Here is a 24431-nt window from a genome sequence, read left to right as displayed (position 1 = left end):
TAGATAAATGCAATGGTATCTATATATAGATAAGGATGTCTTTTCCTTTTCGAACTTATTCAAACTGATAAACCCCACATGGAAAGATTGAAGTTCTTGGCAGACTATACCATCTAACAACATCGAGAAAAAAAAGAATGAAATATTTTTTAATGGGTATTTCTTATTGCATACTAATTTGATAAAGTTGCAAAAGTCATAACATAAATTTTCATGGTGTAGTTTTTGCAGGAACCCGGGCAATATTTCCATAATCTCTTCAGTCATGGTCTCCAATGTGCTTTTATTAAACAATCTTTTGCGAAAGTTTGACTTCATATTCTTTTTCTAATGTTAAGCATATCGTCCTGAAATACAGGGAGGCGCTGATCCATTGGCGTACTGCTGATATCAGAAGACTTAGTTGGGCGCTCTCCAGTTGCTGCAGTATCTTCTGGAAGAATATGCAGCTTTGCAAATTTCGCACATTGCTTTGGCTTGTTCTGAAAGCAAACATTAATATAAAAAATAAACGGTGCTAATGAACCATTTTCCATGTAGTAAGGATAAATAAGTTTCAAATTAAATGGCACATTCGATGAAAAAGAAAAAAATGATGATTTTACCTTGTTTTGAGCAAATTATCTGCTGTTTTCGTCTCGGTTACAGACTTGCTGTCCATTTTGTACCACAGAAATATACGGTGTCTCGGACAGAAGTAAGATATTTTGACGTTGCGCGGAAAAGTTGTGGTAATCGCCCTATCACCGTGTACATGCTTTGAAATCATTTCATCACTATTTATATGGTCAACCAGTGCTTTTGAGAACCGACAATGCCGCAGTGACCTTAAACAACCAACCGGACAAGTAGCGCGTTGGTTAGAACTGTTAGGTACATATAACCTTAATGTTACACATCGCCCCGGTATTCAACATCTAAACGCTGATGCTTTTTCTCGTGCGCCCTGTTCAAAATGTTCGAAACAACAAAATGGAAATCTAGATGAAGTAAGCGACAATAAAAACAACAATTTAACTTTGAATAGTCTGAACAATAGCATAACAAGCAACACATCTGACAAACAAGATATCATCAATGCATCTCAATCTGAAATGACTAGAGCAATTACTCGTAGTAACTCTGATAACAACTCTCCTTTCTTATCAACACAAATTATACTGTCACAATGGTCGCCATCTGAATTACGCACTTTACAGCTAAAAGATCCAGATCTTAACATACTCATGTTTCATCTCGATCAGTCAAATGATAAACCTTCATGGCAAGAAATTAGTCATTCTTCGTCAGTAACTAAAACACTTTGGCGCATGTGGGATCGTCTCTCTCTTGAAAATGGAGTTCTGTTCAAAAACTGGTTTGATGATGAAAATAATTCTCATATGCAATTAGTTGTACCTAAAGAAAAACAGTCTGATGTGTTTCACTATATGCATAACATCCCATCATCTGCTCACTTGGGTTTTGATAAAACTCTTGCAAAGATCCGTCAAGATTTCTACTGGCCTGGCATGAAAGATACAATTGAAAAGTTTTGTGCAAAATGTCATAGCTGTGCATCTCGTAAACCGCCCAAACCTACTAAATCTCCTTTAGGTAGAATAAATGCTTCTCAACCATTTGAACGTGTAGCTGTCGACATTTTCGGTCCCTTGCCAAAGACCGAGTCTGGAAATATTTACGTTCTTGTCATTTGTGATTGCTTTACAAGGTGGGAGGCAATTGCTTCCTAACCAGGAAGCAGAAACAATTGCCAAAGCATTTGTAAATGAGTTTGTCTCTCGTTTTGGTGTCCCCCTTCAAATACATTCTGACCAAGGCAGCAACTTCGTCTCTAAGTTATTTACTGACATGTGTGATCTTCTACAGATTTATCACACTAGATCAACAGCCCTACACCCGCAATCCAATGGAACGATTTAACCGAACGCTCGCCTCAATGTTAAGTATGTACAGCAATTCAAATCAACGCCTCTGGGATAAGTTTCTTCCTCAGGTCATGATGACATACCGTTCATCTGTAAATGCGTCTACTTGTTCCACACCTAATAAAATGGTATTTGGAAGAGATATTATACTGCCGTTACAAGCATGCATTGGCCTGCCCCCTCAATCCAACATTTCAAATGAACCTAACAAACCTACCTCTGACTACATTCTTGATCTTAAAGACCAACTAGAACTCATACATGAACAGGCCCCAGAGGTTTTGAAAACTAAAATTTCATACCGTAAACGTCACTATGACTTAACAGCAAAGAGTCGTTCACTTTCTGTCGGAGATCCAGTATGGTTACATGACACATCTCGTCGTCTTGGAGTTTGTAAAAAGCTTTCACCTACCTGGAAAGGTCCATTTCTGAAAAGAATTGCCACCAAGAGCCTTATCAACAACCAACTGCTTCTACCTATGTAAGGATTCGAAAGCGTATATTGAATTGTATGGCGCATCAGATTATAACAGCGTTGAGGCAAAGTTTCTTCAAGAGATGGTCACAAAATGGTCAACTGGTCGCGTTCCTGGTGTTTCCGAATGGTTGAATGGTTGGAAATTAGCCAAGTCTGATTCATCATGTAGAAGTTCAACAATATCAAGTGAACGTGAATTTTCTGCTTTCAAGCCAGTAAGTGCTCCAAAGTCTACATGTCAACTTTCTTCTTCTTCTATTCATCAAAGTCTGCCTACATCTACTTCAACTGAAACTCACAACAGTCATGAATTGTCTACATTGCCTTCTCCAACTATACATATGAAAAAAAGATGTCACGAACCATCCATTGATCTCAAAAGTATAATTATTTCGTCTGATGTCAAGGCATATCTTCTTGAAGACAATGAAAATGTAATCATGGTTAAACTTCAACCTAACGTTATCCAATCTAAGAAAACCATGGACTCTTTGATGAGAAGAATTTCAACTCTATCTAAACCGTTCAATCCTCCTACTGGTAACTGGAAAATCGTGACAAGTCAACAAATCAAAGATTCATGTGCCAGGATTCTTGGTGTAAACTTTGACCAGATCCTATCCTGCCTTACACAACCTGCTGAGAACTTTAAAATTTCACGTCCTGCATCTGTCAGCAATATCAACCATAATCCTGAATCTTCTCAACCATCAGCAAAAGGTGATAACATCAATAACACTAACAAGGAAGACACTGTAAAATCAGATGTAAACAACAACAACAACAACTTAAACAACAATGAAAATGTACACAGTCCAGCTGTAAATGTAAATTCAACAGAAGTATCTAAAACCTCTAACATAAATGATGAAATCATCTCTTCAGTTAATGATCCAGATGTGGACAATGATGAACTTGATTACAATGATTTAAGATCTCCAACACCAGTTTCTATAAATGATCCAGATGAACCTTTTAACAGTCCTTACTACAATGCTGGAGCAACACCAACAGATAATAGATACGAACACATTCCAACACCATCATATGAACCACAAAGCAGTAACATTGATACACCTGTAGTACCAGAATATATACCAACACCTAAAAATGAATTAATTATCAACAAAGCTAAGACTCTCCTGACAACTGGATCCATGCCGCTTCTTCCACCAGCAGAAAGAGAATGGTCATCTGTACCCGAATGTAGCGTAAATTTAACATCTAATCTTCAGTGGCCACCACATCAATGGAAAACATTCACACCTGACCAAAAACGCCTTGTTGCAGAATATGCCGCTATGAGACTAGAAGAACACCACAACAACAAATTAACCGTCATGGACAGATCCTTACTTCTCCACAAATACAACTTTTTATCCTTGCCTGGTTCCACCGGTATAAAACTCGATCTAAAAGGAAGATCCAGAATATTAAACTTTCACGTTGTTTCAAACATTGCCATCGAATAAGACCAATCCAGTGACGAAGAAAAGCACAGCATCCTCTACAGTTTCAAGCCATCCGAAGAACTAAAAGACATTCTCTCAAAGATCCATCATGTACCTTTAAGACTTAAAAACAAGAAATAAATTAGTAAGTTAGTAGTGAAGCAATAATGTAATAAAACAGGTAAATATTTAAATAAACAATAATATGTTACAATAGAAGTATTTTTCACAATTTATCCTTTTTCAACATTTCTTAATTTTCCACACAAAATAATTGTCAGGTTAGAACTTAATAATAAACAGGGATTGTTGTACTGTGTTTCTTTAAAACAAATATAGATACATAATTATTATAAATCATTTTAAAAATATATAAATCAAGCATAAGTCTTTATGTGAATTGTCTGACTGGTTATTATGAAAGTCTTTAAATATAAGTAGTTTATTAACTATTAATATATACTTGAGTGTTTAAGTCTTAACTTAAGTGAACTTAAAGTATGGACTTAATTATTTGTATCATGTGCTGAGGTAATAAGGTATGATAAAATACTCACTGTTTGTAATATGTTAACTTTATTTTTACTTTTATAGGTATTGTTAAGAATTAAGATTCTTATATGAAATATGCATTACCTAAGTCTTTATTTGAATGCATTTAAATGTACTTAAGTGTTTGAGTGCACACTTGACTGGTTCTTTTATTAGTAATGCTAATCTGATATGTATTTAAGGTGCTGATAAAGTCTGAATCTGATATTAACTGAGATGTTATTTTGACAAGTATTGTTTTGAATGTACTTGAACAAATAATGTATTGTAACTTCTGGAGAAGTTAGTTTTTAAGGTGGGGGAAATGTAATATGTGTGATCCGAAACATGTGCTTTGTCCGAAAATGAATTGTACAAGTAATGCTCACCTTATTGCAGAATTTTAATCCATTTGCTGTTACAACTGCACGTCTTAGTAGATAAAATATAAGTTCTTACATAATTTATTATTATATTTGATGATATAAACTTTAATTTGTTATCTTCATCAATACAGAAGAGATTATTTAAACGTTAATGGTGTTTCTTATTATTAGTTTTCACACTAGCTGAGTGTAATTTTTTTAAACTACATGTTAGTCATATTTGTTTACAAAAAGTTGAATTTGAATTGTTAAAATGGAAAACGATGAAGATTAATTTGTCATTCGTTTTACATAATATTATATCATATTTAATAAATAACCTTATACCAAGTCTGCAACAGCAGGTTAACAGGGCTATATTAATAGGTCCTTCGGGATGGTGGTGTTGGTGTTGTTAGTTTTCAATCCTGATCACGGCAGTAACCATATTGAATAAACCAGAGCAGCCACCGAATCGTTCCTAGACAGGCTGTCAAGCAGTACTAGTTGCCCTCACTTTCGCAAAGAACCGTAACTTCTGTACATAGCAGAGCAGAGGTACAGTGCGAATAACCTTAGAAACTATTTCATGATCAATCACAACGAAAGTGACCTGGCCGTCCGGGAATCAAACACGGGTTGCCCGATTCACAGACCAACGCTCTACCTATTGCCGGACGGCTTGGTCCTTCGGGATCATTGATGGCAAAACTTTTATAGCTGTGGATTGAACTTAGTCTGTACTAAGAGACGTAAGATATGACCCCATCAAACTAAGTTTGAATTATCCCATCCCGACCCAGCATCAAGAGCCAGCGGCAAGGAGCCCAGGAGGACCCCAAACAAAACAGGACAGGGCATGTTTATTTTGCTCTCAAAGGATCTTCTCTCTTCCTGATTTTTACAATCATAATGCCAATGACATGTTAGTGGCACCTGATAGCTAATTTATTTTTATATTGTCACTAGAGGGATTTTATGTTCACAACCGGATACGTTGCATTAAATAACACTTACCGCTACATAGATGATGATTAACATAAATAATCAGATTTGATCAAAAGAAATCTTAAATATATAAATGTGAATGTAAAATGAATAAAACAAACTCGTAATATTTTCAAATTTAAACATTTCTATCATAAACAATAACATAGTAACTAAAATCTATGATAATTGTTTTTTTAAAATAACGTTGTTCGCTGTTCACATGTACTTCATGCAACATCATATTGGGTATATATATTTCTAAGTTAATTAGATTTGCCATGGCCTGCTGTCGTGTGGATGATTTTAATGAACGCAATTTACTGGCAAACTTTACTGGCAATTTTGCCGTGTTGGGCTTTCTTTAGAGATTTTTATTTTCTCTACTCTATTCTTTACTCTACTCTACTCTACAAAGCTATCGCTATCATAAATTACGTAGTCCTGTCTCAGATATATTTTAAAATTTATTTGTACTTTAAGAACTCTTTTACGGCAGGGCTTGATTTATGTGGAGATGACAGCTAAATCTGTGATATGCAGGCTTTCAAAATTCAATTTATTTAGTTCCACACATTTTTATGGAATGACACTAACGTGTCATATTTGAGGTTACATGATAACCACATTATGAGCGCGTCTGCGATTGTTTCTAAATCCGAATTGTTTCTAAATCCAAAATATCACCATGATTTTTATGTTGAATTCTGCTTAATTCGGCTGGGGGGTGGGGTGTACTGTAGTTTGCGTTCATGAACAGGCCCAATCAAACCGAGCCTGCAACATTTTCAATGTTGATGTTTTTTGCGATCATCAGGGTTTTCTCTATGATTATGGGTCATAGTAATTTTTATAAGCATTTCTTAAATTAAGCAATGACCCAGTTAATTTAAGGCTGGACACTTAATGGACGAAGTGGAAGACTATAATGGGAATTCTAAAACTATTTCGAATTGAATTGTTTTAAATGTCGTCTTGTAAGTGATTTTCTTTTTGATCGAGTACATTGGTTATGGTCATTAGGCTGTACCTTTTTTGTACATATTTACACGATCATGTATGTGTCTAATGTTACATGCCGATTGCTAGAATTTTACTTGGCGGGGATTTATTTTATTTACATTGTGTCGTCATATAGGAAAATACCAGTAGTGGTAATTGCAAGTTACAATCCACACCCCCTAGCACCGGCTTAAGCTGAATTTTCAATTTTACATAAACTCGTACACTTAAAGGAAGTGAAGACACGTCCATAGATGTATTCATACGAAAGTGATAGAGGATATTGAATGAGTGTGTGTTCAAAACTGAATTTATTGCACGAGTTGAATAGAATTATATTATGCGAGCCTCCGGCGAGCATAATATTATTTTATCCAACGAGTGCAATAAATTCAGTTATGAACTTACTCGAATTTAATATTCTATTGATCACATACCCAAAATAAAGACCGTTTTAAAGTGAAATGAGAGTCATTTTTCATTGACGCGCATATAGTATAACGCTAACATTTTAGCGCGTCTTTACACTATGTTTGTATAACGCTAATGACGTCACGTCAAAATTTATGCACGGTCGTGCAATACCATATTTACGGAGTCGCAAAATCGGCACGGGTGTATGATAAATCATAGTATTTTTAAATAATGTAAAATGTTCGTCCAATTTCACGACATTCAACACAAGAACAATGGGCGAAACTAAATAAAATGGATTTATAAAACGGGATCAAAGGTCAAAATATAATCTTTAAAAGCAGGTATCCAAACACTATTTATAAAGAAATACAAGAACCACTGAACTCGAAAAAGGTCGAATAGAAGGAATTTTAAATAACACAAACACAATTATAATGCCAAGCTGAACGATTTTCATATAAACATTATGTTTTAGCCGACTACTATGAATGTTTCATGAAACCGAAGGTCAACAGAGTAGATAAAATATCAACTTTTTAAATGACTGTTTTGTCAATTTAAGAAATTAAAAAAAAAATACATTTCATTTGACATAAAAAGGTGTATAACATATAAATAAATGAATAAAGGTTGTTTTGCATACTGTTCAAATCCTTAGGTGAACTGACAACAAAATCATGCTTATTAAATTTGTAACACATTTTTGAATAGATTATTAGATCTGACAGGATACCTGTAAAAGTATCACACTTTCAAAATCACCCTATGTTTATTTACTTACGTAAATATTATCACTCCATATAATCAGTATAATCGAGGGGTCAGAGTTTCTCTTGATTTTTATTTATAGTGGGTACGATTTGAACAATAATTCATTAAATAACCAGATGCAAATTATCATATTCCAGGATTATTATGTTAATCGGTTACATGGACTGCACCAAAGAAGCTTTAATTTGACAGAAACACAAAATTGGGGGGAAATAATTGATAGAACAAATAAGTACCAGTTACACCCTTACATTGTAAAAGAATTTTAAAGTACCGCCTCCCATTTTATATGTCTAATATAATTACAAAGAAAGATTCTTAAGATATGATATAAATGCATTAAAGCATTACTCTCATTAGTACATTACAATAGTGGAATAACAAAATAAGTAATAAATATTTCTCTGTTTAAGCTAAGACAAGAGTATCATAGCAAAAACCCATATGTTTAGCTTTATTTTGCTTATTTACGTATAAAAAAGCAAAAAGTAATCTGTTTTCTCAAATAAAGTTTAATCTCTTCGTATAAAACGCTTTAAATGATATCTTCCGTGCAAAAATTTCACTTGAAATACAAATATTAATATTCTAGAATATTTAGGGATTTGGCGGACATCTTTGACGCCATCTTGGATTTTTAAGCTACGCATCGGACTTGAACCAAATGAATATATATTCCGGAAACTACAGTCCTAGACGAACAATTTGGTATATAAAACTTGCTGTTGGCTGACATAGACTACTTCGATGTCATTTTAACAGTTTTATTTTAACTTAACTTATTTTATATATGTGATAAAAAGAACATTATATTCGTGTATATTCAATACTAAATTTATTGAATGAGTTGAATAAAATCATATTATGCGAGCCTCTGGCGAGTCTGCATGCATACTTCAGTACAGAATTGTTACCATAATGAAAGAAAATTATTTTACAAAACTAGAATTCAGATCGGTTTGAAACAGTTGCCTTTGACTGCTCTCTCATGGACCTGAACTCAACCAGAGATCGAACTGGGACCTAGAACGCGTCCCAGTTCGTGCAAGGTGCACTCCTGAACCTCGACCCTCACGTGGTGGTCGGGATCCAGGAGTACCCCCGACATCACGATAAGCTCTAAGCACAGGTGTCAGAGGCAACAGTTCCCACCATCTTTAGTACTAGGTTAAATAATAATAATACATTGTAATAATAATAATGATAACAAGATATGTTTGTAAAACATGTATGCCCCCCTATCAGCAGCCAATTATTCATGTGATTAGGTAATTATGCATGACTTCTGACCAAGTGATCAAACAATTAATAAGGGTTATCAAGTATCTACTGGTCATGACCTTGACCTTTGACCCCTTGACCCAAAACTAAATAGGGGTCATCTGCTGTTCAAGATCAATCATCATACAAAGTTTGAAGTTCCTAGGCCTAAGCGTTTTTAGTTAATTTAAGCCTAAGCGTTTTTACTTACAAGGTCAATGTGACCTTGACCTTTGACCCCTTGACCCCAAAATCAATAGGGGTCATTTGCTGGTCATGACTAATCACCATGCCAAGTTTGAAGTTCCTAGGCCTAAGGGTTCTTTTATTATTGATCGGAAACCGTTTTAACATACAAGGTCAATGTGACCTTGACCTTTGACCCCAAAATCGAAAGGGGTAATCTGCTGGTCATGAAAAATCACCATGCCAAGTTTGAAGTTCCTAGGCCGAAGCGTTCTTTAGTTATTGATCAGAAACCGTTTTTACTTACAAGGTCAATGTGACCTTGACCTTTGATCCCTTGATCCCAAAATCGAAAGGGGTAATCTGCTGGTCATGAAAAATCACCATACCAAGTTTGAAGTTCCTAGGCCTAAGCGTTCTTAAGTTATTGATCAGAAACCGTTTTTACTTACAAGGTCGATGTGACCTTGACCTTTGACCCCTTGACCCAAAACTCAATAGGGGTCATCTGCTGGTCACCACCAATCATCATACAAAGTTTGAAGTTCCTAGGCCTAAGCGTTTTTAGTTAATTGATCGGAAACCGTTTTTACCTACAAGGTCAATGTTACATGACCTTTGACCCCTTGACCCTAAAAACAATAGGTCATCTGCTGGTCATGACCAATCACCATACCAAGTTTGAAGTTCCTAGGCCTAAGGGTTCTTTAGTTATTGATCGGAAACTGCTTTTACCTAAGAGGTCAATGTGACCTTGACCTTTGACCCCTTGACCCCAAAATCAATAGGGGTCATCTACTGATCATGACCAATCACCATACCAAGTTTGAAGTTCCTAGGCCTAAGGGTTTTTTAGTTATTGATCGGAAACTGTTTTTACCTTAGAGATCAATGTGACCTTGACCTTTGACCCCTTGACCCCAAAATCAATAGGGGTCATCTACTGATCATGACCAATCACCATATCAAGTTTGAAGTCCCTAGGCCTAAGGGTTCTTTCGTTATTGATCGGAAACCGTTTTTACCTACAAGGTCAATGTGACCTTGACCTTTGACCCCTTAACCCCAAAATCAATAGGGGTCATCTACTGATCATGACCAATCACCATATCAAGTTTGAAGTCCCTAGGCCTAAGGGTTCTTTCGTTATTGATCGGAAACCGTTTTTACCTACAAGGTCAATGTGACCTTGACCTTTGACCGCTTAACCCCAAAATCAATAGGGGTCATCTGCTGGTCATAACCAATCACCATACCAAGTTTGAAGTTCCTAGGCCTAAGGGTTCTTTTGTTATTGATCGGAAACCGTTTTTACCCAAGAGGTCAATGTGACCTTGACCTTTGACCCCAAAATCAATAGGGGTCATCTACTGATCATGACAAATCACCATACCAAGTTTGAATATCCTAGGCCTTAAGGTTCTTTACTTATTGATCGGAAACCGTTTTTGCTTACAAGGTCAATGTGACCTTGACCTTTGACCCCTTGACCCCAAAATCAATAGGGGTCATCTACTGATCATGACAAATCACCATACCAAGTTTGAAGTTCCTAGGCCTTAAGGTTCTTTAGTTATTGATCGGAAACCGTTTTTGCTTACAAGGTCAATGTGACCTTGACCTTTGACCCCTTGACCCCAAAATCAATAGGGGTCATCTACTTGTCATGACCAATCACCATACCAAGTTTGAAGTTCCTAGGCCTAAGGGTTCTTTAGTTATCACTCGGAAACCATTTGGTCTACGGACCGACGGACCGACAAGTGCAAAGCAATATACCCCCTTTTCTTCGAAATGGGGGCATAATAATAATAATAATAATAATAATAATAATAATAATAATAATAATAATAATAATAATAATAATAATAATAGAAAGGAAGATAGGAGGATAAAGGACATTATTTAAATAAACCTTTTCGTCTTTTGAACATGTAAGAAGTAATGTGTTTGATTCATATGAAAGATTGGCATCTTCTTGTCTATATCAATGATATTGTTTGTGATATAAATTCCACTATTAGACTATTTGCTGATGATACAAGCTTGTATATATACAAGCTTGTAAATCCGCAATTGTTGAAAATCCGAAAATCCGAATATTTTGAATGATGATCTGAAAAAAGTCACTAATTGGGCAAATAAATGGCTGGTTACATTCAACCCAAATAAAACTGAATCATTATTAATTTCTCGAAAAGTTTCTAAGCCTATCCACCCCCCCCCCCTTCTAGAAATGAACGGTACTCAAATATTGGAAGTCACAACTCACAAACGTTTATCTTGGTGTTACTTTTTCAAATGACGGCACTTGGAATCATCATATTAATACACATGTTCAAATATAATATTTAGGTTACATGTATGTGTAGGTGCATCAAAGCAAAAGCATGGCAACGAATCAACGTCATGTGAAAATCAAAATTTATTCTTGATAGAAAATCTCTAGAAATCATATATATTACGTTTATAAGACCACTTCTTGAATACTCAGATGTCGTATGGGACAACATAACAATACATCAGGAATATGAAATTCAGAAAATACAGCTTGAAGCTTGTAGAATTATCACTGGGGCCACTAAACTTGTTTCTATCTCAAAAATTATTTAAGTATATTTCAATAGTCAGATGAGCTTATATTTTCATTTTTTATTTTCTCTGCAAGTTTTATCGGATATTTTTTTTGGCATTTCTTAGAAGTTCAGTAGTTTTATTTATTTGTTTGTATATGTCCCAGTGTTGTTCTTGTTGTGTTCTGTTTGCTCTTTTACACTTTCTCATGATTTTTTTTAGATTATTGTGCATCGAAGGTTGGTCGGAATGCCGAACTGTAGTAATAATATCTGTCATATTTTGCGGTTCGGATCGGAATATCCGTCCCGAGGTGACCCGCCCATTGGGCGGTAATGAGGTCACTGTAATGACCGAGTGACGGAGATTGAGTCATATTATTTTCATATATACTGCGGAAAATAGAAGCATATTCTCAATATTCATTATGTTATACTGGGGTGGAAAAGTGGGTACGGTGAGGCATTTCTAATACCACAGTGAACAAAGAAAAGGGAGGACAGGATCATTTTGAAAGGAGTTGGATTGAAAATGAAGACTGGATCGATATGAAAAGAGTTGATTTGAGAAAAAGGAATTGAAGAAAAATGGGCATTTATTAATAATGTGAAAAATCTTCACGAATGTCAGTGAAAACGATAAGTAAAAATCAAAGTGCTGAAGGCACTGCAGTTGGGACGTTCTTGAAGGATCAAAATTACCATTTTTTACTATTTCGGGGACAGATAATTCGATGAGTGAAGGGTATTGTCGGTTGATAAATATAAAGTGCACAATTCAGTAAATGAACAGTAGTTGATACAATTATTCTATGACACACATGTTCAATCACAATCACAATCACAAACCGTCATTGGCCCTTTTTGACAAGAGCAACAAGTGAAATAAGAGGTACCAGAGGAAACTGCAAGCTCGACTATATTAACACATGACATAACAAGAGCACCGCTAGGCGGAGCATTATATGCTCGAAAGTGTTTTTTTAGTAAGGATGAAGCATTTGTAAGACATAGGAATTAGATATCATTCCAAAAGCAATCCTCCTTTATAGCTGAAGAACCATCATATATATACAGTTGCTGTTTTCAAAGCACCACCATCAAGTTGTTATCTTGTAAGAAAAAATGCTACGACGGATGGACTGAAAGACGCCAGGGGTATAACATAATATAAGCAATTTTTTATGGCATATAGTAAATGTATTCAATATAAGTGATCATCCTAGGAAGTTTGACAGTTGTAAAACTGTTAACAATACAAAGGTCATTTGATATTGACCTTCGATCTTGTGACCCCAATATAGATATGCATCCTTTATTCTATATAGGCAATCATCCTATGAAGTTTGAACACTGTAAGCCTAATGGAACATTTTCAGTTTTAAGGTAATAGTGACTTTGACCTTTGACCTTATGACCAAAAAATCAATTGGGATCTTCTACCCTATATGGACAATCATCCTATGAAGTTTGAATAATGTGGGCCAAATGGAACTTAAGTTATGCTCCGGAAACCATTTTCAGTTTTCGGGTAATAGTGACCTTGACCTTTGATCTTTTGACCCCAAAATCAATAGGGTTCTTCTACCCAATATGGACAATCATCCTATGAAGTTTGAACAGTGTGGGCCAAATGGAACTTAAGTTATGCTCCGGAAACCATTTTCAGTTTTAAGGTAATAGTGACCTTGACCTTTACCCTTGTGACCTTAAAATCTATAGGGTTCTTCTACCCAATATGGACAATCATCCTATGAAGTTTGAATAATATGGACCAAATGGAACTTATGTTATGCTCCGGAAACCATTTTCAGTTTTAGGGTAATAGTGACCTTGACCTTTGACCTTGTGACCCCAAAATCAAAAGTAAGGCTCCCACGTTTACATTTTTTTGTAAATGTTTACATGATTGCTAAGAACCGAAATGATACCGTTTAAACGGTGGTACTTCTTTGTACTTAACTACACCATGTATTCAAGTCTCCAAATGATGACTTACTTTTTATTTACAAATAATTTAATGTTCAGGGCTCATCACGATTGAGTCCACACACATTTTCTTTGTATCCTCATTTCGCTCTTTTCGCTACTTTGGAATAAACCAATTACAATTGATAGAATTCTTGATTACAGGCAATGATTAAGATATTTTGTAAGACAATATTGTCATTTCGATTAAACGGTAAAAATTTCGTAAATTCGACTGAAAATCGAAACGAATCCGTTCAAACGCGTAACCGTGGGGTCTTAATCAATAGGGGTCTTCTACCCAATATTGACAATCATCCTATGAAGTTTGAATACTGGGGGCCAAATAGAATTTAAGTTATGCTCCGAAACCATTTTCAGTTACAAGGTAATAGTGACCTTGACCTTTGACCTTGTGATCCCAAAATCAATAGGGGTCTTCTACCCAATATGGACAATCATCCTATGAAGTTTGAATATTGTGGGCCAAATGGAACTAAAGTTATGCTCCGGAAACTGTTTTCAGTATCAAGGTAAGAGTGACCTTGACCTTTGACCTTGTGATCCCAAAATCAATAGGGGTCTTCTACCCAATATGGACAACCTTCCTATTTAGTTTGAACATTGTGGGCCAAATGGAACTTAAGTTATGCTCCGGAAACTCTTTTCAGTTTTAAAGTAATAATGACCTTGACCTTTTGACACCAAAATCAATAGGGGTCTTCTACCCAATATGGACAATCATCCTATGAAGTTTGAACATTTTGGGTCAAATGGAACTTAGGTTATGCTCCGGAAACTGTTTTCAGTTTTAAGGTAATAGTGACCTTGACCTTTTGACCCCAAAATAAATAGGGGTATTCTACCTAATATGGACAATCATCCTATGAAGTTTGAACATTGTGGGCAAAATGGAACTTAAGTTATGCTCTGGAAACCAAATTGCTAACGGACGGACGGACAGACAGACAGACAGACAGACAGACGCCAGGGGGTATAACATAATATGCCCTTTCGGGCATATAATAAAGTAAAGTACCAAGATATATACCCTACATTGTTTGCTTAAGATATCAATAAAGACAAACAGAGGTAATCTTAAGTTTAGAAAAGAGGTTACCATATGGCCATGGGCTATGTTTTCTGACAAAGAAAGATTAGCCAACTCTCACACAAATAAGGCTAAAAAATGATGGCACATACTGTCTCCCACTTTAAATCATTGAGAAGTCTTAAAATAGTCAAAATTAGAGAAATTTTCTCCTGATATACATCAAAATATCTACCAAATATTGCCCGAGCATTGGGAGTCATTGCCGTCAATAGCTGAAGTTTCAAACTAGACATAAGTTATTACCTTCGCAATGTGTCCTGACAAATCTGCTGCCAAACTGAGCTGAAGGAGTTCTTCCATAGATCTTAACCAGTATAAGGTAAGGTCCTGTACTCAAATCCCGGCTTTTGTAACCGTGCATGGTCTGAAAAAATATGCAACACTTAAAAGTACATGTCGAAGGAAATTATAAGAGGCATTTATGCTGTAATTCTGATATCTAAAAAAGAAGGAAAATAATTTCTTAACTAGAGGATGCTTTTGTAAAAAAGCGCATGTCTCCCCCACTGCTGAGAATAACTGTGAATGGAAACAGGAATGGAAATGGAGAAATTGACCAACGGTCACTGTGACCTTGACCTTTGACCTACTGACCCCAAAAACAATAGGGATCATCTGCTCTATAAGACCAATCATCCTATGAAGTTTGAGGGCTGTAGGTCAAAAAGGAACTCTAGTTATCATCCGGAAACGAGAAATTGACCAACGGTCACTGTGACCTTGACCTTTGAACTACTGACCCCAAAAACAATAGGATCATCTGCTCAATAAGACCAATCATCCTATGAAGTTTGAGGTCTGTAGGTCTAAAGGAACTCTAGTTATCATCCGGAAACGAGAAATTGACCAACGGTCAGTGTGACCTTGACCTTTGACCTACTGACCCCAAAAACAATAGGGATCATCAGCTCTATAAGACCAATCATCCTATGAAGTTTGAGGGCTGTAGGTCAAAAGGAACTCTAGTTATCATCCGGAAACGAGAAATTGACCAACGGTCACTGTGACCTTGACCTTTGAACTACTGACCCCAAAAACAATAGGGATCATCTGCTCAATAAGACCATTCATCCTATGAAGTTTGAGAGCTGTAGGTCAAAAGGAACTCTAGTTATCGTCCGGAAACGAAGAATGGACGGACGGACTGACGGACGGACTGACGGACTGACGGACAGGGCAAAAACAATATGTCTCCCCCCGAGGTGGGGGAGACATAATTAATCAATGGCTTGATTTGCTAATTCACACAGGAGGGCTTAAATATTGTTTGCTTAAAAATGCATGCCTGCATGGAAATAGCAGTTTAGACATTATAAACCTAACCTAATTTAACTGCTGTAGCAGCTGCTACAACAACAACAACAACAATCACATCAACTGTGTTATTCTAAATGAGCCAATTATCCATAAGCTACCCTGTTTAATGACTAGAAAATCTTTTGTGTGTATATATTAGCAAATACATCCTGCAACACAGCAAAACATCAAGTTTCACTACACTGAAAGTGCCTATATTTCCAACATGTAAATCACATTTGTCCTGTTCAATTGTCAGTTCTGCTTCATTGAAATACAAGACAATAGTGCATATTTACAATCTGATTACTACAGCATCAATACTTTGCTGAAACATCAGTGCATATAATGTGTGGTCCATATGAGCAAAAGGCTACTATGGTGCTTGTTCGAATCCCATGGCCGGTGCTTCTTGGGCCCCTAAGACTACTGTCAATCACTTTTTTTGCCAATGGCTACAGCCTGAAAACACGCACTCCCCAATTCTTTGCAATGCATGGTTTATCCATAATTTAAGATGCATTTCTCTAAAAATTATCATTTTCTATATAAATCTCATAAAATAAGCTATAGATCTAGAAAATTGCTAAACACAGGGTGCAAAAATAAAATTTTATCACTTTATTAACTGCTTTAAACAAAATTTAAATTTCATTTTTTAATTTAAAATTTATTTTTACAGTTTTAATTCAATAAAATGTGGTTAATCCTTTATGCAAAAGCTCTGTACCCTTCTTCTGTACTTACTGACACAGTAGCAGACATCTACATTTGAAGGGGAGATAACAATAACAACATCTGTCCCAATTTAAAATGTCAAAATTTGAATTAAAATTAAAAATTTTCAAACCTGTCAGTTATCCTCTATTTTCCTGATTTCTATGCATAAACACAACACTGATGCAAAGTTTCATCCATATCCATCAACCAGTTCCCATTTTTCACATTTCTCTAAATAAATCCAAAATTTAAGTTAAGCCAAAATTTATACTCATTTCCTAGTAAGTTAGTATTATACAAGTACAATCATATAGGTTTGACAAGTCTCTAACAAATTACATTAATGCAGTACAATTTCTTAAATACAAAACTTCATGCGAAAAATCATCCTCGGCCAATAGAATTTTACTCAAAAATTTATATCACAAATTCTGTCATATCTTTTGATTTTGTCAATGGAGCTTTTTTCAATGGATTTTCATAGAATAAAGTTTAATGTTACCGGCTAATGTCAATTAGTTGTTTTTATGAAAGAATAAGCCCTTATTGCTTTAAAATTGTAATATAAACTCCATTAATTTTAATGAGAGCATGAAATTTTGGGTTAAAATACAAGTAATCACAAATAAATTCATAACTTTTTCTTTCAATATTGCAATAAAACTTACTGATTATAATTGTTACCTATAAACCATGGTAAATAAAGTAAAGTACCAAGATATATACCCTACATTGTTTGCTTAAGATATCAATAAAGACAAACAGAGGTAATCTTAAGTTTAGCAAAGAGGTTACCATATGGCCATGGGCTATGTTTTCTGACAAAGTAAGATTAGCCAACTCTCACACAAATAAGGCTAAAAAATGATGGCACATACTGTCTCCCACTTTAAATCATTGAGAAGTCTTAAAATAGTCAAAATTAGAGAAATTTTCACCTGATATACATCAAAATATCTACCAAATATTGCCCGAGCATTGGGAGTCGTTGCCGTCAATAGCTGAAGTTTCAAACTAGACATAAGTTATTACCTTCGCAATGTGTCCTGACAAATCTGCTGCCAAACTGAGCTGAAGGAGTTCTTCCATAGATCTTAACCAGTATAAGGTAAGGTCTTGTACTCAAACCCCGGCTTTGGTAACCGTGCATGGTCTGAAAAAATATGCAACACTTAAAAGTACATGTCGAAGGAAATTATAAGAGGCATTTATGCTGTTATTCTGATATCTAAAAAAGAAGGAAAATAATTTCTTAATTAATCAATGGCTTGATTTGCTAATTCACACAGGAGGGCTTAAATATTGTTTGCTTAAAAATGCATGCCTGCATGGAAATAGCAGTTTAGACATTATAAACCTAACCTAATTTAACTGCTGTAGCAGCTGCTACAACAACAACAATCACATCAACTGTGTTATTCTAAATGAGCCAATTATCCATAAGCTACCCTGTTTAATGACTAGAAAATCTTTTGTGTGTATATATTAGCAAATACATCCTGCAACACAGCAAAACATCAAGTTTCACTACACTGAAAGTGCCTATATTTCCAACATGTAAATCACATTTGTCCTGTTCAATTGTCAGTTCTGCTTCATTGAAATACAAGACAATAGTGCATATTTACAATCTGATTACTACAGCACCAATACTTTGCTGAAACATCAGTGCATATAATGTGTGGTCCATATGAGCAAAAGGCTACTATGCACAGTGCTTGTTCGATTCCCATGGCCGGTGCTTCTTGGGCCCCTAAGACCTCTGGAATGAGCTTGCCAATCACTTTTTTTGCCAATGTAACCAGCCTGAAAACAGGCACTCCCCAATTCTTTGCAATGCATGGTTTATCCATAATTTAAGATGCATTTCCTATAAAAATTATCATTTTCTATATAAATCTCATAAAAATAAGCTATAGATCTAGAAAATTGCTAAACACAGGGTGCAAAAATAAAATTTTATCAATTTATTAACTGCTTTAAACAAAATTTAAATTTCATTTTTTAAATTAAAATTTATTTTTACAGTTTTAATTCAATAAAATGTGGTTAATCCTTTATGCAAAAGCTCTGTACTTACTGACACAGTAGCAGACATCTACATTTGAAGGGGAGATAACAATAACAACATCTGTCCCAATTTAAAATGTCAAAATTTGAATTAAAATTAAAAATTTTCAAACCTGTCAGTTATCCTCTATTTTCCTGATTTCTATGCATAAACACAACACTGATGCAAAGTTTCATCCATATCCATCAACCAGTTCCCATTTTTCACATTTCTCTAAATAAATCCAAAATTTAAGTTAAGCCAAAATTTATACTCATTTCCTAGTAATTTAGTGTTAAACAAGTACAATCATATAGGTTTGACAAGTCTCTAACAAATTACATTAATGCAGTACAATTTCTTAAATACAAAACTTCATGCGAAAAATCATCCTCGGCCAATAGAATTTTACTCAAAAATTTATATCACAAATTCTGTCATATCTTTTGATTTTGTCAATGGAGCTTTTTTCAATGGATTTTCTTCGAATAAAGTTTAATGTTACCGGCTAATGTCAATAGTTGTTTTTATGAAAGAATAAGCCCTTATTGCTTTAAAATTGTAATATAAACTCCATTAATTTTAATGAGAGCATGAAATTTTGGGTTAAAATACAAGTAATCACAATTAAATTCATAACTTTTTCTTTCAATATTGCAATAAAACTTACTGATTATAATTTTTACCTATATACCATGGTAAATAAAGTAAAGTACCAAGATATATACCCTACATTGTTTGCTTAAGATATCAATAAAGACAAACAGAGGTAATCTTAAGTTTAGCAAAGAGGTTACCATGTGGCCATGGGCTATGTTTTCTGACAAAGTAAGATTTGCCAACTCTCACACAAATAAGGCTAAAAAATGATGGCACATACTGTCTCCCACTTTAAATCATTGAGAAGTCTTAAAATAGTCAAAATTAGAGAAATTTTCACCTGATATACATCAAAATATCTACCAAATATTGCCCGAGCATTGGGAGTCGTTGCCGTCAATAGCTGAAGTTTCAAACTAGACATAAGTTATTACCTTCGCAATGTGTCCTGACAAATCTGCTGCCAAACTGAGCTGAAGGAGTTCTTCCATAGATCTTAACCAGTATAAGGTAAGGTCCTGTACTCAAACCCCGGCTTTGGTAACTGCATAGTCTGAAAAAATATGCAACACTTAAAAGTACATGACGAAGGAAATTATAAGAGGCATTTATGCTGTAATTCTGATATCTAAAAAAGAAGGAAAATAATTTCTTAATTAATCAATAGCTTGATTTGCTAATTCACACAGGAGGGCTTAAATATTGTTTGCTTAAAAATGCATGCCTGCATGGAAATAGCAGTTTAGACATTATAAACCTAACCTAATTTAACTGCTGTAGCAGCTGCTACAACAACAACAACAACAATCACATCAACTGTGTTATTCTAAATGAGCCAATTATCCATAAGCTACACTGTTTAATGACTAGAAAATCTTTTGTGTGTATATATTAGCAAATACATCCTGCAACACAGCAAAACATCAAGTTTCACTACACTGAAAGTGCCTATATTTCCAACATGTAAATCACATTTGTCCTGTTCAATTGTCAGTTCTGCTTCATTGAAATACAAGACAATAGTGCATATTTACAATCTGATTACTACAGCATCAATACTTTGCTGAAACATTAGTGCATATATGAGCAAAAGGCTACTATGGTGCTTGTTCGAATCCCATGGCCGGTGCTTCTTGGGCCCCTAAGACCTCTGGAATGAGCTTGCCAATCACTTTTCTTGCCAATGTAACCAGCCTGAAAACACGCACTCCCCAATTCTTTGCAATGCATGGTTAATCCATAATTTAAGATGCATTTCTCTAAAAACAAGAACTATCACTTAATGTGATTAATACCCCCCCCCCCCCCCCCAAGACTGCTTCGGAAATGAGGATGTTACTAGTAACAGAATACCTTGTAAAGAATTGAAACAGAGTTATAGTTGTGGGCAAGGAAAAGGAACAAAGGGCAATAACTCTATAAATACTGAAGATTGAGTTATGGCTATTGTACACTGCACTTCCTCTCATTGTGCTTGACCATTGTATCAAGTTGTATTGAATTCAAACTACTAGTTTTCAAGTTATGCACTGGACAAAAAAGTAACAAAAGCAATAACTGTAATTAGTCCATATAGAGTTATTGTTCTTGTGCTATGCACTTCATCTCACTGCCCTTGACCATTGTATGAAGTTTCATTGAATTCCAACCATTAATTTTCAAGTTATGCACTGGACAATAAAAACAAACAAAGGGCAAAAACTTTTAAATTAGTCAAAAAAGAGTTATGCTTTCTGTGCACTGCACTTCCTTTCAATATACTTGACCATAGTATGAAATAGTTTTGAATTCCAACTAGTAGTTTTCAAGTTATGCTCTGGACAAGGAAAAGTAAAAGAGGGCAGTAACTCTGTAATTAGTCAAAATGGAGTTATGGTTCTTGTGCACTGCACTTTCTCTTATTGTGCTTGACCATTGTATGAAGTTGTTTTAAATTCCAACCAGTATGTTTTAAGTTATGCTCCAGACAAGGAAAAGTATCAAAGGGCAATAACTCTGTAATTTGTCAAAATGGAGTTATAATTCTTGTGCACTACATTTCCTCTTAATGTGCTTAACTCTGTCATATGTCAAGATGGAGTTATGGTTCTCATGCACTGCACTTCCTCTCAATGTGCTTGACCATTGTATGAAGTTATATTGAATTCCAACTAGCAGTCTTCAAGTTATGCTCCGGACAAAAAAAAGCAATCAAAAAGTAACAAAGGGCAATAACTCTGTAATAAGTCAAAATGGAGTTATGGTTCTTGTGCATGGCACTTTCCCTTATTGTGCTTGGCCATTGTATGAAGTTGTTTTGAATTCCAACTAGTAGTTTTCAAGTTATGCTCCGGACAAGGAAAAGTAACAAAGGGCAGTAACTCTGTAATTAGTCAAAATGGAGTTATGGTTCTCATGCACTGCACTTCCTCTCAATGTGCTTGACCATTGTATGAAGTTATATTGAATTCCAACAATTATTCTTCAAGTTTGAGTCCGGACAAAAGAAAGCAATGGAAAAATAACAAAGGGTTATAACTCTGTAATTACTTTAGATAGAGTTTTGGTTCTTGTGCACTGCACTTCCCCTTATTGTACTTGACAATTGTATGAAGTTGTTTCGAGTTTCAACCAGTAGTTTTCAAGTTATGCTCTGGACAAGGAAAAGTAACAAAGGGCAGTTACTCTGTAATTAGTCAAAATGGCGTTATGGTTCTTATACACTGCACTTCCTCTCAATGTGCTTAACCATTGTATGAAGTTATATTGAATTCCAACTATTAGTCTTCAAGTTATAGTCTGGACAAAAGAAAGCAATGGAAAAATAACAAAGGGCAATAACTCTGTTATTACTTTAGATAGAGTTATGGTTCTTGTGCACTGCACTTCCCCTTATTGTGCTTGACAATTGTATGAAGTTGTTTCGAGTTTAAACCAGTAGTTTTCAAGTTATGCTCCGGACAAGGAAAAGTAACAAAGGGCAATAACTCTGTAATTAGTTAAGATGGAGTTATGGTTCTTGTGCACTGCACTTCCTCTCAATGTGCTTGACCATTGTATGAAGTTATATTGAATTCCAACTATTAGTCTTCAAGTTATGCTCCGGACAAGGAAAATGCAACGGACAGCTGGACCGACCGACCGACCAACCAACCAACCGATCGACCACCGGGTGACTCCTATATACCCCCCCCAAACTTCGTTTTTGGGGGTATAATTATCATTTTCTATATAAATCTCATAGAAATAAGCTATAGATCTAGAAAATTGCTAAACACAGGGTGCAAAAATAAAATTTTATCAATTTATTAACTGCTTTAAACAAAATTTCATTTTTTAATTTAAAATTTATTTTTACAGTTTTAATTCAATAAAATGTGGTTAATCCTTTATGCAAAAGCTCTGTACCCTTCTTCTGCACTTACTGACACAGTAGCAGACATCTACATTTGAAGGGGAGATAACAATAACAACATCTGTCCCAATTTAAAATGTCAAAATTTAAAATTTGAATTAAAATTAAAAATTTTCAAACCTGTCAGTTATCCTCTATTTTCCTGATTTCTATGCATAAACACAACACTGATGCAAAGTTTCATCCATATCCATCAACCAGTTCCCGTTTTTCACATTTCTCCTCTTGAATCCAAAATTTAAGTTAAGCCAAAATTTTTATACTCATTTCCTAGTATTTTAGTGTTATACAAGTACAATCATATAGGTTTGACAAGTCTCTAACAAATTACATTAATGTAGTACAATTTCTTAAATACAAAACTTCATGCGAAAAATCATCCTCGGCCAATAGAATTTTACTCAAAAATTTATATCACAAATTCTGTCATATCTTTTGATTTTGTCAATGGATTTTCTTCGAATAAAGTTTAATGTTACCGGCTAATGTCGGTTAGTTGTTTTTATGAAAGAAAAAGCCCTTATTGCTTTAAAATTGTAATATAAACTCCATTAATTTTAATGAGAGCATGAAATTTTGGGTTAAAATACAAGTAATCACAATTAAATGTGCTTTTTTCACAAATTTTTCTTTCAATATTGCAATAAAACTTACTGATTATAATTTTACCTATATACCATGATAAATAAAGTAAAGTTCCAGGATATATACCCTACATTGTTTGCTTAAGATATCAATAAAGACAAACAGAGGTAATCTTAAGTTTAGCAAAGAGGTTACCATATGGCCATGGGCTATGTTTTCTGACAAAGTAAGATTAGCCAACTCTCACACAAATAAGGCTAAAAAATGATGGCACATAACTGTCTCCCACTTTAAATCATTGAGAAGTCTTAAAATAGTCAAAATTAGAGAAATTTTCTCCTGATATACATCAAAATATCTACCAAATATTGCCCGAGCATTGGGTGTCGTTGCCGTCAATAGCTGAAGTTTCAAACTAGACATAAGTTATTACCTTCTCAACTTGTCCTGACAAATCTGCTGCCAAACTGAGCTGAAGGAGTTCTTCCATAGATCTTAACCAGTATAAGGTAAGGTCCTGTACTCAAACCCCGGCTTTGGTAACTGCATGGTCTGAAAAAATATGCAACACTAATACATGTCGAAGGAAATTATAAGAGGCATTTATGCTGTAATTCTGATATCAAAAAAAGAAAGAAAATCATTTCTTAATTAATCAATGGCTTGATTTGCTAATTCACACAGGAGGGCTTAAATATTGTGTGCTTAAAAATGCATGCCTGCATGGAAATAGCAGTTAAGACATTATAAAC

The 24431-nt window shown here is 34.9% G+C and overlaps 1 long non-coding RNA gene across 1 annotated transcript; it reads right to left on the bottom strand.

Annotated features, from left to right (window-relative positions):
- Positions 1 to 17016: 17016 nt before the first annotated feature.
- LOC132737280 (uncharacterized) lies at positions 17017 to 23335 on the bottom strand. The gene is made up of 5 exons (XR_009626714.1): positions 23215 to 23335; positions 20135 to 20253; positions 19234 to 19334; positions 18083 to 18203; positions 17017 to 17281 (listed from the first exon to the last, which is right to left on the bottom strand). It is a non-coding gene; the product is annotated as an uncharacterized LOC132737280 (long non-coding RNA).
- Positions 23336 to 24431: the final 1096 nt, after the last annotated feature.

This window comes from Ruditapes philippinarum, unplaced genomic scaffold (genome assembly GCF_026571515.1).
Source record: "Ruditapes philippinarum isolate M1 unplaced genomic scaffold, ASM2657151v2 ctg4301_1_1_1_1, whole genome shotgun sequence".
Lineage (NCBI taxonomy): Eukaryota > Metazoa > Mollusca > Bivalvia > Venerida > Veneridae > Ruditapes > Ruditapes philippinarum.
This window is presented reverse-complemented; position numbering and strand designations above follow the sequence as displayed.